The sequence below is a fragment of the Notamacropus eugenii genome, chromosome 2 (genome assembly GCF_028372415.1).
Source record: "Notamacropus eugenii isolate mMacEug1 chromosome 2, mMacEug1.pri_v2, whole genome shotgun sequence".
NCBI lineage: Eukaryota > Metazoa > Chordata > Mammalia > Diprotodontia > Macropodidae > Notamacropus > Notamacropus eugenii.
The window spans coordinates 312,953,355-312,973,368 of record NC_092873.1 but is presented as its reverse complement, the minus strand read 5'-3'; positions in this window follow the sequence as shown (position 1 = coordinate 312,973,368).

The window sequence follows — 20,014 nt, the reverse complement described above, 5'->3', positions numbered from 1 at the left end:
TTTTTATAGTATCAGTCTGTATACCTTGATCGTGTAACCATTTGGACTTTTTTTCTGGTATATGATGTCAGGCATTGGTCTATGCCCAGTTTCTGCCAAACTATTTTCCAGTTTCCCAGCAGGTTTGGCAAACAGTGAGTTCTTATCCCAGAAGCTGAAGTTCTTGGGTTTCTCAAACTGTAGGCTACTATAATCATTCATTAATGTGTCTTGTATACCTAACCTATTCCACCGATCTACCCTCTCTGTTTCTTAGCCAGTACCAAGTGGTTTTGATGATTGCTGCTTTTTAATATAATTTGAGAGGGGAGGGATGGAGGAGTGAGAGAATGTACTCACCAAAGCTCTACCAGAAATTTCTTCACATAGCTCTAAATAGAGAATCTGAATAAATTTGAGAGTGGCAGAATCCAGAAGTCAAAGGAACTAGGATTAAAACCAAGAATCACCTACCCAGCAATACTGAGTATAATACTTCAGGGGGGAAATGGTCATTCAATAAAATAGAAGACTTCCAAGCATTCTTGATGAAAAGACCAGAGCTGAATAGAAAATTTGACTTTCACACGCAAAAATCAAGAGCAGCATGAAAGGGTAAACAGGAAAGAGAAATCATAAGGGATTTACTGAAGTTGAACTGTTTACATTCCTACATAGATAATATTTGTAACTCATAACTCTTCTCAGTGTTTGAGTAGTTGAAGGAATTACGCACTCACAGAGAAAGAGAGGGAGGGAGGGAGGGCACAGGGTGAGTTTCATAGGAAGGGATGATATCTAAAAAAAATAAAATTAAGAAATGAGAGGAAAATGTTGGGAGGAGAAAGGGAGAAATGGAATGGGGCAAATTCTCTCTCATAAAAGAGGCAAGAAAAAACCTTTTCAATGGAGGGAAAAGGACAGATGAGAGAGAAGAAGTGAAGCTTACTCTCATCACATTTGGCTTAAGGAGGGAATAACATGCACACTCAATTTGGTATGAAAATCTGTCTTACACTACAGGAAAGTAGGGGAGAAGGGGAGAAGTGGGGTGGGGAATGATAGAAGGGAGGACAAATGGGAGGAAGGAGTAACTAGAAATAAACACTTTAGGGGACGGACAAGATCTAAAGAAGGAATAGAATAAATGGGGGGTAGGATAGGATGGAGAGAAATATAGTTACTATTTCACAACACGACTATTATGGAAGTCTTTTGCAAAACTACATCTGTATAGCCCATATTGAGTTGCTTGCCTTCTCATTGGGGATGGATGGGGAGGGAAGAAGTGAGAGAAGTTGGAACTCAGAATTTGAGGAAAGAATGTTGAGAATTGTTTTTGCATACAACTTGGAAATAAGAAATACAGGTAATGGGGTACAGAAATCTATCTTGCCCCACAAGAAAAGAGAGAAGATGGGGATGATATTATTTTTTCTAGCTCCAGAAAATAATTATCTGGCAGTTTGATTGATATGGCACTCAATAAGCAAATTAATTTAGGTAGAATTGTCATTTTTCTTATTTTAGCTCAGCCTACCCATGAGCAACTGATATTTTTCCACTTACTTAGATCTGACTATTTGTCCAAAAAGTGTTTTGTAATTGCGTTCATGTAGTCCCTGGGTTTGTTTTGGCAGAGAGATTCCTATATATCTTATAGTGTCTATTGTAGCTTTAAATGGGATTTCTCTTTCTGTCTCTTGCTGTTGGGCTTTATTAGCAATATATAGAAATGCAGATGATTTATTTGGGTTTATTGTGTAGGCTTTCCTGAAATAGAAATTTATTGCTGTATATTTTGAATCCTTTCCTATGTTCTGTTGTAAATATGGCAATTCTTTTGTTTTATTTCTTATTTTTTATTTAAGTTTTAATATTTAAATTTATAATGTTTCTTTTTTCTAATTGTCTATTTGAGATTTAGTATTAATATAATTTTTAAACATTAAATTAATTTTTTAAAGAGTCTGGACTTCATATTTCACAAAACTGTCAAGGAAACCTCTCCAGATGTCTTACAATAATTGAGTAGAATGGAAATTGAAAGAATCCACCAATCACCTCGTGAAATTCCAAAATGAAAACACCCAAGTATATAATCGATTAATTCTAGAACTTGCAGTCAAGGAGAAAATTTTGCCAGTAGCTAAAAATAAACAATTTAAATATCATGGAATTACAGTCAGGATTACACATTAAAGGATCTAAGGTTTTAAGATGATATTCCAGGTTAAAGGAGTTAGGATTACAATTGTGAGTACCATAGGCAGGAACACTAATTAGTATCAGAGAAATATTTGTGTCATAAATATCATTTGGTAAGACTCCTTTCTCACCTATTTAAATAAATAGTTTCTATTGTATTGGAATCAATTGTCCTTTAAATATTTGGTGCACTTCACTTTGGAGTCTGTCTGATTCTGATTAGTTTTTCTTACAGAGCTCATTTGTCTGGTCCAATTTCTTTTTCTTAGATAAGATTACTTGTTCTATTTCATCTAAGCAATTTATATATTTGAAAATATTCATCCATTTCCCTTAGATTGTTAGATTTATTGTCATAGAATTGAGCAAAATAGCTCCCAGTAGTGACTTTAATTTTCTCTTTATTGGCAATGAATTTACCCCTTTCATTTTTGATATAAGTAATTTGGTTTTCTTTATTAAATCCAGTTAACCATTGGTTTATCTATTTTATTGGTTTTTCCTCAAATCCAACCATGAGTTTTATTAGGGAAATGGTTTTCTTACTTTCAATTTTATTATTTATTTTATTATTTATTATTTCTCCTTTGATTTTTCAGGATTTCCAATTCGGTGCTGAATTGGGTGTTCTTAATTTCTCCTTTTTCTAGCTTTTTTATTTGCATGCCCAATTCATTGATGTACTCATTCTCTATTTTATTGATGTAAACTTATAAAGATAGAAATATTCCCCTAATTACCGTTTGGCTGAATGCCACAAGTTTTGGCATGTTGCCTCATTGTTGTCATTCTCTTTAATGAAATTATTGTTGCTATGATTCCTTCTTTAACCTACTCATTCTTTAGGATTAGGTGATTTACATAATTAAAATTTAATGAGTTTGGCAATGATTCAATGTGATTTTTATGCACTATGTTCTGAAAAGAATGCCTTTAATCTTTCTGCATTTGGTTGTGAGATTTTTATGCCCTAATAAATGCTCATCGTTTGCGAAGGTGACATGTATACCTGAGAAAAAGCTGTATTCTATCCTATTCCCATTCAATTTTCTCCAAAGGTCTATCATGTCGAATTTTTCTAAAATTGTATTTTATCTCGTTATCTATTTCTCCCAAATTTACATTTTCCTTTAAGTATTTTGATGCTGTATTATGTGGTGCATACATTTAGTATTGATATTACTTCATTGTCTCTGGCACCTTTAAGCAAAATGTAGTTTCCCTCCTCTCTTTAATTACTTTTGCTTTTGCTTTGAAATAGTAAATGCTATCCCTCCTTTTTTTTTTAACTTGAGCTGAAGCACAGTAGACTCTTCTCCAGTATCTTACCATTACTCTGTGTGCCTCTCTGCTTTAAGTGTGTTTCTTGTAAATATTTTGTTGAATTCTGTATTTTGTTCCACTCTGCTATCCATATTCTGGGTGAGCTCATGTAATTCACATTCACAGGTATGATTACTGTATATTTCTCTTCATCCTCTTTTTTTCTGTTTATCATTCTCTCTCATCCTTTTCCTCCTCACACGTGCTTTGCTTCTGTCTACTGCCTCTCTGGACCCAACCTCCCTTCTCTCAGCTCCCCCGCCACTCCCCACTCTTTGGTTATCCCCCTACTGTCCTAATTCCTTATAGGGTAAGTGATTTCTTTACCCTTCTGAGTGCGTATGTTATCACGTCAAAGGAGCTAGTGTTACAATTGTGCATAAAATACACAGCAGCACTGAGTTTAGGTATGAGAATCATATTTTTGCCATAAATATCATTTGATAAAACTGCTTTCTCAATTATTTAAACAAATAGTTTCTATAGTATTGAAATGAATTGTCCTTAAAATGTTAGGTGAAATTAGTCTGTCTGGTACTGCTTAGTATTTCTTACAGAGTTCTTTTAAAGCTTATTCAATTTCTTTTCCTAAGATAAGATTACTTGTCCTATTTCCTCTCGGAAATTTATAATTTTGTCAATATACATCTATTTCACTTAGATTGTTATATTTATTTTCATAGCATTGAGCAAAATAACTCCTAAGAATTATTTTAATTTTCTCTTCATTGGTGATGAATTCACCCCTTTCATTTTTGATATTGCTAGTTTGGTCTTCTTATTTAAATCAAGTTAGTCCATGGTTTATTTGTTTTTGTGGTTTTTTTCATTAAAAACCAACTTCGAGTTTTTTCACTCAAATGGTTTTCTTACTTTCAATTTTATTAATGTGTCCCTTGATTTTTCAGGATTTCCAATTTGATGCTTGATTGGGAGTACTTAATTTCTCCTTTCTGTAGTTTTTGTACTTGCATGCCAAATTCACTGATGTGCTCATTTTCTATTTTATTGATGTAAACTTAGCTGGATCCCACAAGTTTTTCTTATTGCCTTACAGCCCTAATCCTTTCAGGATAAGAGATTTCTGTGTACATCTGAGTATGTATGTTATTTCCTCTGAGGCAATTCCAATGAGAGTAATGTGTTGCCCATTATACCCCTCCCAGCTTTCACTGCTCCATGAAAGCTCTTCCTTTCATACTTTTTTTATGAGATCATTCACCCTACCCCATTTTCACTATGCACTTCTCCCAGCATAGCCCTCTTTCTCCTGAAATTTTTGTTGAAATCATCCCATCAGAGTCAAGTCATATCTATGCCTTCTTTGTGTACTCTGTGTAACTGTTCTAATAATGACAAAGTTGTTAAGGCTTCCACTTATCCCTCTCCATTTCAAGGTTGTCTCTTGGCCAAACTTCTTGCATTCTTCATTCTGTTTTCTTCTAGGTGGAATGTTTCTTATTCACAGTTAGGATTGCTGTTTATTTATTTCACTGGGTCCTATTTGGCATTCTCTGTTTCTCTGTGTCTGTCTTTCTTTGTCCCTGTCTTTCTCTGTAGCTCTCTCTGTCTCTCTCTTTCTCATCCAGCTGCTCCCCTGCCCCTTCCTGAAATGCAGAGCTCTTTGGCAGTCTGGAGAAGAGACAATGGACCCTTCGCCAGAGCAATATTTTTATTTTTTTTCAGAGTACTAATTTTAAATACACAATACAAAATGCATAGGACTTCAAAGGAAACCAATTATATTGGAATAGAATTCTCAAACTATTTTTAAAAATTAAGGTAATTGACTCCAGGTAGTCTGTGATATAGGGATGTAGAGCCAGGTAAAGCTAGATATGTAGCATAGATTTGGAGTCTCAGACTTCCAAGTATTCAGAGGAAGGATATGACATGGATCCTTTGGAAATATCTACAAAGGATGCTAGCTAAGGAGAGATGGGAAATAGTGAAAACTGAAATTCTAAAGACATAAGTGGAAGTGATAAGAAGAAAAATGGGATTTGTCTGGAGAGAAGGGAATTCTTATTGTATTTTGACCAAAATACCTATTGAGTTCCCTTCACATCAGACATTTTTTAATTTTGTGATTGATGTGGATGTCCAGAGAAATCATCAAACAACTTCAGTTTTTATGAGATACAAAAGATGGAAGCCAGGGCAGGTAACAAAAGTGGATATAAGAGTGTAGTGTGGTACTGTAACACTGTCAGGAGTGTTAAAGCCCAGAAGGAACTGAGGCTGCTGCGTGAAGCTAAGAACAATTAAAAAAAAAAAGTAGGTTTTTTTTTAAACCCTGTATTGAGGAAAGAGGATTTTCAAGGGTAAAGATTGCTGCTAGGGATGGGTGGGGTGATAATCTGGTTTGACTTCTCTCTGCCAAGGAGGAAGGGTAAGACAAAAATATCCATGAGAGAGTTGACACTCAGGATTGTAAAATATTGTCAAGTTGTTCTGGATGAATTTGAGTCACTTAATCCAGTCTTAAAAAGAAAAATCCAACCTTCTTGAGCTCTGGAAGAACTAGATTGCTGAGTCACCTGCATCTGGCTCAGAAATAGGAGAGGGCTCAGAGAATTAGAAAAGAACAAAAAGGGATCCCCAAACTGTAGACCAGTGAGCTTGGCTTCACTTTCTGACAATTCTAGAATGTATCATTCATTTAAGAAAGAGATCATGCCATGTGAACCGTATTCCACTTTTGACTGGTGTATTGAACTGCTAGGGCAGGGCAGCACATCTGCAGATAGCATTGACTTCAGTTTTAACAGAAAGTACCTCCTGTGAGTCTCATAGCAAAGGGGAAAAATGGGCAGTGTGATTAGACAGATTCAGAAGGGACTGAATGGCTTGGCCTTTGGGTTGTCGTGAAGGAAGACTCCAGAGACTCGATCAGGGATCTGCCTTGGTTTTTTGCTGTTTTTATCAGCGACTTGGATAAACACATAGAAATCATGCTTATTGCATTTTCAAAGCATAAAAAGGGATAGCTAAAACACTGTATGACAGTCAACATTCTGAAACATCTTGATAGCTCAGAGCTCAGGGATAAATTGTGGTACATAGACTTGATTTCTGATTTCTCTGATGTAAGGAACTCTCTTGGTGAGAACACATCTCCTTTCTGATGCAGGTTGGCACCTTCTCTGAAACCTCTAGTCTTAGAAAGTGGGTCAAAGTGACCTAGCCAGGCTGTGTCTGAGGCAGGGCTTGACTTCAACTCTTCCCTTATTCAAGGCCAGCCCACTATCCATTAAGCCACCGTCCTTATCTGAATCTAATGAGAATATGTGTAAAGTACAATGCATGGGTTCTAAAAGTAAATGTCACAAGTACATGATGGAGGAGGCAGAGCTAGACAGTATTTTTTTTAAAGCTCTGGAGATTAAAGGAGATGGTAAGTTCAATGACTTATCAATGTATTGTGGAGTCCAAACTAAGCTAATGCAGTCTTGGGCTGCACTAAGATCATTGGATCATAAATTCAGAGCAGGAAGCTACCTCAAATGTAGCTTTGAATTTATATCCATCATTTTACCAATGAGGAAAGTTTGGCCTAGAAAATGTGACTCATCTCACCAATAAGTGTAGGGGCAAGATTTGAATCCATGTCTTTATAACTCCCAAGTCCAGCACTCCACCTACTCCTCCATCCTTTGTTTCAAGACAGTGAGAAAAAAGATGATATTCTCACTGTATTCCATGCTGGTCAAAACACATTGGCATATTGTGTTAGGCTCTGGACACGATAGTTTAAGTAGGACATTGAGAAGTTGAAGAATGTCTGGAGGAGGGAAAGCAAGATAGTGAAGGCTTTTGAGTCCATATATGAGCTGAAGGAGCTGGAAATATTTAAACTGGAGAAGATCAAGTGGGATATGATAATCATCTTAAGTGTTAGAAGAGTTGATTTGTACAAGAGGGATCAATCTTCTTCTGTTTGGCCAAAGATGGCTGAACCAGCAGCAATGCATAGATATTTAAAAGAGATCAGTTTAGGTTTGCTGCTAAGAAAACCTTCCCAACAATGAGACCCATTCAAAAGTGGAATAGATTGCCCCTGATTGTAGTGAGTTCATCCTCAGTAGAGGTGTTTAATCAAAGGCTCGATGACCTTTTGTCACATATGTTATTGTGGAGATTCCTTTCAGATATATGTTGGACTGGATGTCTACTGAGATCTCTCTCAACTCTAAAATTTTTTGATTCTGTAATCTCTATCCATACCCATATTCATATAATATCTGTAACAATTAATACATATTTGTGTATTTATATGTAGCCAAATATGTGCATATGTATCTAAGCTTTATCATCTGCCTGTCAGGCTATCTGTCAATCCATCTATCTATCCATCTCCATCTCTCCGTGCATAGACATCTAATGACCCCAAGTACACATTTACACACACACACACACACACACACACACACACACACACACACACACACACACACACACCTAAACATTCAGGGTAAAGGCAATGAAAATTGCTTTTCCTCACTCATACAGTCCTTACCCAGAGATTCAGATGGTAGTCCTGAGGACCTTAAACTCGATTTCTTCCTTTTCCTTCTTCTAGAAAATGGAAAATTTGAAGCCAGGAGCTTAAATGTCAAAGATGTTTCCCTTCGCAGGAGTAGAGGACATGAACTGGAAACTCCCAGAAACCCAAAGGAACCTGGAAAGTTGACTCCTGGTTCCTCAGTCCCTGAGACATCACAGAGACATCCTTGGAGTGGAAGGGTGCCAGAAAGGACTGAGAGGGATGAGAAGCATGGAGGATACAAGTGTTTATAGTCTAAATGCTTGGATGGGCACAGGAGTTCGTCAGGGTGATAGTTCTTCCATGGTGCTGATTATAATCAATAGTGCTATCATACCCTTGACAATTTTTGTCGATATCATTGTGTCCTGAGAACCTCCTTCAGAGTGCAGTTGTGTGGATAAAATGTGATCATATATGAAAAGCTTAAAGCTCCATATAAATAATTGTTATTGGCACCATTATTGTTATTCATCTGTTATTCCTTGATCTCATTACATGACTGACCTATCTGCTTTTCTGATCAATCATATTTACCTTTAACAATGTGCAAGATAATGTAGAGCAGAGAATAGAGGCCTCGACTTGGAGTCCAGAAGACTTGAGTTCAAATATCATCTCTGATATTTACTAAATAGGTGATTTCAGGTTGTCTTTTTCCCTTGAAGTATACTTTAGTTTCCTCATTTACTACTTATTTCATGGGGTTGTTGTGAAGATCAAATTAGACAAATAAAGTAAAATACTCTATAAACTTAATAACTCTCTGGAAATGACAGGCATTGTTTCCATTGGCTCCCTTTCTCAATTATCAGGGTAAATTTGCTGCACCGTACACTTGTGCCTACTGTGCGTCTTTCCATTGTCCTTTAGATCAATTACAACTCAAATTTTTAGGGAATTTTGTGTATCCTTTTTTTGGTAGTCGTGTGACATCATCAGGAGAATATCAATGTTAAATGATGGTTATATGTGTTATGTTAATTGTTGTTGTTCAGTTGTGTCCAAATATTTTTGACCCTATTGGGGGTTTTCTTGGCTAAGATACTGAAGTGGACTGCCATATCCTTCTCTGGCTCATTTTACATATGAGGAAACTGATACAAACAGGGTTAAGTGACTTTCCCAGGATCACACAGCTATTAAATGTCTGAGGCCATATTTGAACTCAGGAAGAGGAATCTCCTTAACTCCAGTCCTGGCACTCTATCTACTGTGCCACCTAGCGGCCCATGTATCATATTGATAAAATGTGTAATTTGGGGGTCTTTGGAGACACTGTCTCTAACAAGGTACTTTGGGGATAGATTTTGAAATCATTGGGGAGGATGTGTGTTTACATTATGGCTGTCAAGTTAACTTCTCTTTCTTTACTGACCCTGATTTGAATTCAACTGGCAATCTTACAATTAGTCGCACACCACTAATGCTGTTTGGAGTCTTTTACTTTATCTGCTACTACACTAATATGTCATGTGATATGGACTGAATGAAGTTGTTCTTGTGTGCACCATTAGGATGGAACAGAAGAGGAGGTGATGGCTTTCAATGGGATATTGTAAGAATGTGATAAGCAGCTTTCATGGACTTGAATTCTCTGTGCAATCCATAGATCCAATATCATCTATTTTTATGGAGATGCTTTCTTTGTCAAAGGAGAGGAGACACTCAGGGTAGGCCTTTTTTCCCTAGCATCTTTAACTTTCATGAAGAATCATCTTTGGTGCTGGTTCCTATAGGGATCTTTGCTCAATGTCCATGACTAGTCTCCTTGTCCTTCAAATGACTTTGTGTTTATCTGCAGTAAATTAGATGGTCTCTGGAAAGAGGGGCTGCTTTTCTGTTGTGTATCTCCTTTACCTAGAGCAGTGCCTTGTATACAACAGTCACTTAGATATTTGCTGACTTGAATTGATATACAATGGGGGTGTTTCTGTCAGAAGAGAGGTTGGCTGAGACATCAAGAATCATACACCAATTATAGGGGTGTATTTCCATGAATGGACTTCAGGAGCCATAATACATAGAGGTTGCTCTCTCAGCCCCAAACACAATGGGAACCTGAGGAAATCCTGACCTACACAAGAACGAGATGGATCCCAGGCAGCATCTAATTATTTTTCTTTCTGCCCTTTTATTCTGTTTCCACAGACTTGATACTTCAGTATCAAGTGACTTCAAAATACTTGGTAACTGGACCAACTTTCCATCTGTGAGTGGGTGTGTAAGTCTAACTAGCTCAAAGTTCAGTGAGAGACTCTGCTACACACTAATTCCTCAACCACCGAATCCTTGTTTACTTGTTCATTTGGATACAGAAGAGGGCAGATCATGGAGATTAAGGTTGAGGACACAAGTGTATGCGAGGATAAAGGGTCAGTCATGTCTACACGACCAGGTCCATCATAATCTACCTATCTACTCACTGATTTGTAGAGGAGTCCTGAACGTGTCAGGGAGTCTGTGGTCATTGAAAGCAGGAAGTGAGAGATAGCAGATGGGACAGAGATTTGGAAAAGAAGTCCCAATGTGCAGGACAGAGTGAAGGCTGAGTTAGGATTCCTCAAGGATAATTAGCCTTTAGTTGAGACTCCAGAGCAAGTATACACAGGAAAGGGCAGGAGACATTAAAGGTAAGCTGAAGAAACAGACAAAACAAGAACAAGATCATAGGGTCACAGAAAGATTTGGAAGGGACTTCAGAGACCATCTAGATGAGTGACACCCCCCCCTTTCATAGATGAGGAAAACTGAGACTCAAGGACTTAAATGACTATCCAGTAACTCTTTTGATTAGAAGTAATAAATAGAAGAAGGGACAGGGCACAAAATGGGAAGGAGCACTGGGGGTTCTTTTTAAGGGGTGAAGACTGATCCAAGTCAGAGAAAAGGGGGTATATGTGTGAAGATAGGAGGGGAATAGCAAACTACTCTCTTTCCTTGATATAACCACCCCAGCTTTCCAGCCTCCTATGAGTAGGCTCACCCTACATATTTCAGGACACTTGGGGCTGAATCCCTCAAGAGAACATGGATGTGCACTTTCTAATACTCTTCACAAGACAGGAAACCAATTACTAGTATGATTTCATCTTGGAGTGGACCCCCTCCCACACACACATTCTTTTGTTCCTAGCAGTAGTAGTTGTCCCAGCTAAAATTTGGTAAGAAACATGGAAACAGTTTGCTTTCTTACTCAGGGACATTATTCTTTCTTTAGTGAAAGTGAAATCTTTGTTCATAAATTAGTGAAATTAAGAAAGCCATTGGACCCACTAACCAGGCACAAATGATGAACATTTTATCCCAGAGGGACTTGGCCTATGGAACAGGACCTATAATCACAGAATATAGCTTAATGGTGGCCAGAATGTCTCTTCTCAGAGTCCATGTCCTGCTCTTGTTGGGAAGAGTGTAACATCAGTAGGCAACTATCCAAGGTCCTGATGCTTGTAGACTCTCTCTCTCTCTCTCTCTCTCTCTCTCTCTCTCTCTCTCTCTCTCTCTCTCTCTCTCTCTCTCTCTCTCTCTCTCTCTCTCTTTCTCTCTCTTTCTCTCTCTCACTTTTCTGTCTTTTCTGTCTTTTCTGTCTTTTTCTGTCTTTCTGACTTTCTTTCTTTCTTTTTCTTTCTTGTCTTTCCCAAAACCTTAAACCCAGTGCACTCTGAAGTCCATAGATTGGACAACAAAAAGTCCCTGCCCACTTAATGGCTGTTTTCTGGACTCTCCTGGCTCCAGGGTGATTATCAGTAGTAACTGTTGATCTTTCCTTCCCATTTTGATTTACTTATATATTTTTCTTTTGCTCATCAAAGGGGCTATTCCCTGATTACTTCTTAAAGAGGCCTATTCACTGAATGGACATCACCTCACTCTAAGTGAGCACTCTAAGTGAGACCTTAGCCAAAAAAAGGCAAGGTCTCCCATTGCATCCTGGGCCATCTCTCATCCTGATGAATATCTGGTCACTGAATCCAGATGGTTCTGGAGAAGAAAGTGAGGTTGGGGACTTTGCACAGCCTTCCCTCACTCAAAACAAAGTCAAGTGCAAGTCATGTCATCATTTCTCTAATGTCATGGTCTTCTTCGAAAATGAAGGACAAACACAAGACTAAATCATCTTATAGCATGCACTAATTAGCCAAAAACCTATTTGATAGTATTTTGTTTAAATTTTTGAGTCAATGTTCATTAATTATATTAATTTGTAGTTTTCCTTTTATGTTTCATCTTTCCCTGGCTTAGGTATTAGGACTTCATATCATAATGAGACTTTATTTCTCAATCTTTTAAGAATAATTTGTGATATATTGCAATTAATTGTCTTTTAAAAGTTTGATGTAATTCTCCTGTGAATCCATAAAAGAGCAAAAGCTTTTTTTTCTTTTGGCAGTTCCTTTATAGTTATATCTATTTCCATATGTGAGATTGGGTTATTTAAGAATACTATTGGGTCTCTGATAGATTGGATATTTCTACATTTTTAAGGTATTCTTCTATTTCTTTGATATTATTGGTTTTGTTAGCATATAGTTCTTCACACATTTCTGGTTATTACTTTTATTTGTTATGGCTTTGCCGTGATTTTATCTTGGTCATTTGCTATTTTGTGGATTTGATTTCTGCTTTTTTCTTTTTGATTAAATTAGGCAAGAGTTTATCAGTTTTCTCAGTCTTTTCAAAGAACCAGCTTTTAGTTTTTATTTATAACTTCCACCTTTTGTTTCAAATTTATTCATTTCCTCTCTAAATTTCAGTATCTGTTTTATGCTTATTTTACATTCATTTAATTGTTTTTCAAATTTAAAAAATACATATTCAGTTCATTAATTTCTTCTCTGTTTTGTTAATGTATGTTTGTAAGGACATAATTTTCCCTCTGAGGACTGTTTTATAGCTTCATCCCACAAATTTTGGCATATTCTTTCATCATTACTTTTTACATAGTTATTCATTGTTTCTATGATTTTTGACCCACTGTTATTTAAGGTATTTTATTGTTAAGTCTCCATTTGGGTTTTTGTCTTTTGTTTTTGTTTCTAATTTTATTGCCTTGTATTCTATAGAGAAAAAAATTAGCTCTTTTTGTCCATTTACATTTGTTTTTATGTCTTTGCTCTAGTACATGGTCAGGTAAAAGTTTCACATGGTGTTCAGGAATATGTATGTTCTTTCATTCTCCCTTTTAGAAGATATCATAAGTGTTTTAACACTAGTTTCTACATCAATTTTTTTAGTTCCATATTTTCTCTCTTGTTTGTCTTTCTGTAAAATTTGTGGAAAACTGAGAGGGACTTTGAAGTTCCTCACTGGTTTTGTATCATTGTATGTCTTGTAACTCAGTTAATTTTTCTTTATACATTGAGTTACTAAGGACATTTGGAGAATATAAGTTTAATATTGCTATTGGTTTATTGACTTCGGTTCCTTTCAGCATAATATAGTTTTCCTTGTTTATCTCTATTTTGAGGGGGTTTTTTGCTTATTTTTTCTGGTTGTATAATTGCAATTCATTCATTTGTTATTCTGTTCTAGTCCCTTTTATAAATTGCTATGATTTTGCTTTTTTACTTTTACTTGTGTTTCACACAGGCAACAATTTGTGGGGTATTCAATATGCCCCACAATCTAATAGAAGAATATTGGATATTTATATCCAATATGCCCACCTACTTATCTAGTAGGAAAACTTTGTTTTAATAGCTTGTTTATTCCATTAATAGTAATGTAATAAAATTATGGCTATATGTTCCTCTGTTTGTCTCTAATATTGTTTATGTTTAAAGATTATTGTTTATCTTCATTCTAACATTACTGTGCTTATTTTGCTTAATCGCTTTTATTAAGATTTAATTTAGCTTAATTGTTTAATCTACTTTAACAGAGGCTATTTGGTATTCATTTCTCTAGTTTTGGAGTTTCGCTTAATTTATTAAATGTCTCTTCTTTCTTACATTTATTTATTTAATCAGTCACTCAACAAGTATTTATTAAGTACCTACTCTGTTCCAGGCACTGTGCTAAGCACTAGGGATACCTAGAAAAACAAAATTCAATCTCTTCCTTTAAGGAACTCACAGTCTAATGGGACAGACAACATAGAAACAACTATATATTATATCCATCTATACATGTAAGCTTGTGACTCTAACCCTAACCCTCTGACTACACACACATACACACACACACACACACACACGTATAAAACTTTACTTTTCCCCAATTACATATTAAAACAATTTTTAAACATTTAAAAAAACTTTTGAGTTCCAAATTCTCTCCCTCCCTCCCCACTTCCCTCCCTGAGATGGTAAGCAATCAGATATAGTTTATACATGTGCAATCATGTAAAACATTTCTGTATTAGTCATTTTGTATGTACAAGATAAATTGGAGATAATCAACAAAGGGATGTCATTAGAATGAAGATACAGAAGAGGAGATTTTTACTGTGACTTGAAGGAATCCAGGCCATAGATATGAGGAGGGAAAGGCATGTGGAACAACCAATGAAAATGCCCAGAGTTTTGAGATAAACTGTCTTGTTTGAGAAATATCAAGAAAGGAGGCCAGAGTCACTGGATTGAAGAGTTTGTGTAAAGTGAAAGAAGACTGGAAAGATGGAGAGACAGGTGGTTATGAAGGGCTTTGAATGACAGGCAGGGGATTCTAAATTTGATACTGTAGGTGATAGGGGACTGCTGAAGTTTATTGAGTAGGGGGATGAAATGGTCTGGCATGACCATCAGGAAATTCACTTTAGCAGCTGAAAGGAAGAGGGATTAGAGTGGGGAGAGTCTTGTGGCAGATAGAACAATCATGAGTCTATTGTAATAGCTTAAGTTTGAAGAAATCCTACACCATGGTGAAGACATTATAAGAGGACATATTCAAGAGATGTGACAAAGGTGAAATCAAAAGACTTTGGCAATAGATTGGATATGGAGGTTGTTGAGAGAGAGTAAGGCATTGAGGATGACACCCAGACTGTGGACTTGGGGGATTGAGAAGATTGTGGTGACCTCAACAGTAATAGGGAAATTGAGAAAGGAAGAAACAGATAATAAGTTCCATTTCAGACATCTTGAATTTAAGACATTTACAGGACATCCAGTTTGAGATGTCTAATAGGCAGTTGGAGATAGAAGACTAGAGGTACCTAGAGAGGTAGACTAGATAATAATCAGCTTAGTGATGATGATTGAATCTATGGGAGCTGATGAGATAGCCAAGTAAAATGAGGGAGTACAGGGAGAAGAGAAAAGGGTTCAGGACAGAATCCTGTGGGATATCCATGGTTAGTGGGTATGATGAAGATCCAGTAAAGGAGAAGGAATGGTTAGATAGGAGGAGGAGAACGTAGTGTCCCAAAAACCTAGATAGAATAGATTATTAAGAAGAGGCCTATCAACAGCATCAGAGGCTTTAGAGAGGTAAAGAACAATGAGGACTGAAAAAATACCATCAGATTTGGCAATTAGGAGATCCTTGGTATCTTTGGAGAGAGCAGTTTTGGTTGAATGAGTTGGTGAGAAGGCAGACTGTAGAGCATTAAGAAGACAGGGACAAAAAAGGAAGTGGATACACCTATTATAGACTGCCTTCTCAAGGAATTTAGCAACAAAAGGCAGGAGAGATATAGGATGATAGTGGGGATGGAAGAATCAAGTTTATTTTTGAGGATGGGGGAGACATGGATAAATTTGTAGGCAGTAGGGAAGTAGCCAGTAGATAGGGAGAGATTAAAGATGAGTGAGAATGTGAGGGTGCTGGAGGTGGCAGTTGTCTGGAGGAATTGGGATGGAATGAGATCACTTGCACAAATTGAAATTCTTTGGTGAGGAGAAAGGACACCACTTCATGAGACATGGTAAAGAAGATAGTAACAGAAGACATCTGAGTAATTAGAGATGAGGAAGAGGGGAGTAAGTGGAACTTTTGGTGAATGACTTCAATTTTTTCCAGCAAATATGAAGCAAGGTTCTTAGTTGAGAGAGTTAGGTTTGGGGGGGGGGGGGGGGATGGACATGAAAGTTTAGAGGAGGAATGAGCAGATTTAGAATAGCTGCTATGGTAAGTGGTATTGTGAATTAAACAGAGAGATGAAAAAGAATTGCCTGGCAGCAGTGAGAGCATAGTCGATGTTATATTACATAAATTTGTACTGGACATAGTCCAGAAGATTGCATGATTTTATCAATCTTCATTTACCATTATATATGTAAAATCAAAGGAAGCATGTGGTGGGAGTGATTCAAGGATGAAGTTTAGCAAGGCACAATTGGAGATGATATGCAATTAAGGGACTCAAAAGAAGACAAGGTAGTGTTTAACTGGCTCAATAATATGTCATTATGGGGAAAGAAAGAGAGTGAGCATACTTATGCAAAGATGATGGTCCAGAGTTGAGGGATTAGAGGTCATCATGTAAATGAAGAATAGGGTTGGATATTGGAAGACAGAGAGGTGGAAATCCAATAGAATGTGATCAAATAAAGACATTTTGGAGTTGAGGAACATGGAAGTGGTGCATTTGCAGGTGCTAGCAAAATCAAAAATCTGACCATCTTTGTGGTGGCTGAAGACAAGAGTTGAAAAGAAAATTTGACTTTCAAACACAAGAATGAAGAGAAGCATGAAAAGGTAAACAGCAAAAAGAAGTCATAAGGGACTTTACTAAAGTTGAACTGTTTACATTCCTACGTGGAAAGACAATATTTGTAACTCTTGAAACTTTTCAGTATCTGGGTAGTTGGTGGGATTACATACACACACACACATACACAGAGCACAGAGTGAATTGAATAGGATTGGATCATATCTTAAAAAATGAAATTAAGTGGTGAGAGAGAAATATATTGGGAGGAGAAAGGGAGAAATGGAATGGGGCAAATTTTCTCTCATAAAAGAGGCAAGCAAAAGACTTTTTAGTGGAGGGAAAAAGAGGGGAGGTAAAAGAAAAACATGAAATTTATTCTCATTACATTCAACACTCATTTTGGTATGAAAACCTATCTTACAATACAGGAAAGTCGGGGAGAAGGAGATAAGCAGGGTGGGGGGGATGATGGAAGGGAAGGCAATGGGAGGAGGGAGCAATTCAACACTCTTGGGGAGGGACAGGATCAAAAGAGAGAACAGAAGCAATGGGGGCAGGATAGGATGGAGGGAAATATAGTTAGTCTTACACAACACGACTATTATGGAAGTCATTTGCAAAACTACACAGATATGGCCTATATTGAATTGCTTGCCTTCCCAAAGGGAATGGGTGGGAGGGAAGGATGAAGAGAAGTTGGAACTCAAAGTTTTAGGAACAACTGCCAAGTACTGTTCTTGCTACTAGGAAATAAGAAATACAGGTAATGAGGTATAGAAAGTTATCTGGCTTTACAGGACAAAAGAGAAGATGGGGACAAGGGAAGGGAGGGATGATAGAAGAGAGGGCACATTGGTGATGGGAGCAATTAGAATGCTTGGTGTTTTGGGGTGGGGGGAGGGAACAAATGGGGAGAAAATTTGGAACCCAAAGTTTTGTGAAAATGGATGTTAAAAGTTAAATAAATAAATTTTTAAAAAAAAGAAAAAAATAATTTCTCTCTCTGAACCAATACAGTCGTGCATTTTGCAGTCCGTTTATTTTCGGGGGAAGGGTCTCTCATTCCCAGTAAGGATGACTGTGTATTTCATGCGTAGCTATTATCATATTCTTTGTCAGTCTCTTTAAGTCTCTCTGTCTGTCACTCTGTCTCCTTGTTGGTCTCCTCCCCACCTTCCCCCTTCTCTCTCTTGCAAAGCCTGTTGTGCTCAGGACCACTGCCTGTTCCCAAGAGAACTTCCCACTTTCTCACAAGTCCGCTGTCTCCCTACTGCCGTCGCCGTCCCACCTTTGTCCCCCGCATCCCTTCCCCTTCTCCTGAGGTCCATTTTTCTCTACTTCAAACACACTCTGCTAGGTTCAAGTGTTTCCTGCCCTCCGCTGGCCCGCTTGATCCCAACGCCGTTCAGCCCCTTGGCATTCTCCGTCTTGTTGTCCCCATTACCATCATAGGCAAGAGCGCTGCCCCCTCCCCACCCCTCACGGCACCACCCAAGTATTCTTCAGGCAAAAATCGCCCTTTTGGACAAAAAAAATACTGGCCACGTCGCAGGGTCGAAATGGGAAATGGCTCGGAGTTCAGGGTACTAGCATGACCCCAACAAGGTGAAGGGGAAGACCGTGTGCCACAAATCAAGCGCGATGGGACAGACAGGCAAGGATTGCCTCAAGAAGCACCCCCCGCCCCGAGAAAGGGCAAAGGGCAGGGACGCCTACAAGGTGGCGCCATCACTTGGATTAATTTCTTGAGTATATCATCTGTGGATGAGGGGGGGCGGGGGAAGGGTTGGGGAGGGTTGGGGGGGAAGCAGCGGATATCAAAGAATCCTGTGATCATGGGTACATGTACCCAGACTATCGTTTTCTTCAGACAGTCCTACCTGGGCTTCTTCCACTCCCGGGCATCACTGCTCACTGCTCCCACCCTCCCACCTCCCAGAGCTCTATCCTGACCTAGAACAAGTCCCGCTGTGACTAGCGCAAGCAAATTCTTGGACACCAGCTCCACGATTCATTCTTTCAAAGCCTCTCTGTCTCTCACAGTCTCTATCTCTCCCTTTCTGTCTATCTGTCTCTGTGTGTTTCCCTCTGTCTTTTCGTCTGTCTCCCTCCCCTCCCCACCCCCCCGCCCCTTTCCCCCCTTACTCCTCTCTTCTAAAGTCTATTTTGCTTATGACCATCGTCGGTCCTCAAGAGACCTTCACTCTTTTTCTTACTTTCCGACTACCAGTAGCTAACGGGAAGACAGAGAGTCACCATTTGAAACTCTAGGAGAAAGCCAAGGACTGCCCCAGGAAGCCCCCTCTGACAGAGGGCAACTCGCTGGGTGCCCCACAAGGTGAAGTTGCTGGGTCATTTTGGGGAAGTCTTCGGGAGACTAAATCCGAAGTTTCTCCTCTCCTGACAAAAGCCAAAGTCTTCCCGTTCCTAGCTACAGGTAATACCCCAAGCAGACTCCGCGAGCCTGCAAATTCACTCTAACCCAACGAACACAGATTTGCCCCTGGATGCTGACTGCTCTGGCTTCCTACATTCCTTCCCCTCCCCAAAATCTGTCGGATCCCCATTGCCCACCTCACCCCCCATTCCATTGTTCCATTTCTTGATGATTGCGTTTAGGGTAATTGGGACAGGCAGGCGAAGAGGATTGAGAAAGAATCCTCTTGCTTTGCATACATGGCCTTCTCCAAGCCCGAACCCTGGACCCCCTAACTCAGGCTAGACAGGAAGGCATACTAGCCACACAGAGTCTCCGTGGGGTTTGTTCCTTCGTGTTCCTTGCGCACCATGACATTGGCGAGATGAGGACATGAATTGGATTTGAGAGAGGGAGGGCGGAGCAAGATCATCAGACTCACTTTGTTCCCCAGAGCCACCTGGGTCGAGAGGCCATATGTCCATCAGGAGGATTTAAGATGGCCCAGGATACCGTGGGAGACCTGGGCCTTTGGGAAGCTAAAGCATTTCCAAGTTATCCCTTAGAATCAGGCAACGCCCACGCAGTGAAGGGCGCTCTTTAAGAAGTGTGTCCAGGAACTGCCCCTTTAATTCAAAAAAAATCAAAGTGGGAGAGAAAGATACTCAGAGCAACTGACCCAAAGATAAATAGTTACTATTAACATTCACTGTCCGCCAGGAGGGGTGATTTAAAGTTCCTCTAAGTCCAAGAAAGGAGTTTAGCAAAAGGCACCTCCGAGATCTAGGAACCAGGAAAGTACTGACTACGGAACAAGAGAAGGAGAGGATCACGGGAGTGAAAAAGAGATCATTCTGATCCCATGAAGTTGAAGAGGTTTTGCACTTCCCATATGCAATATAATCCTCATGACAAGAGGAGCAAGTAATCTTTTGTCTTTGTC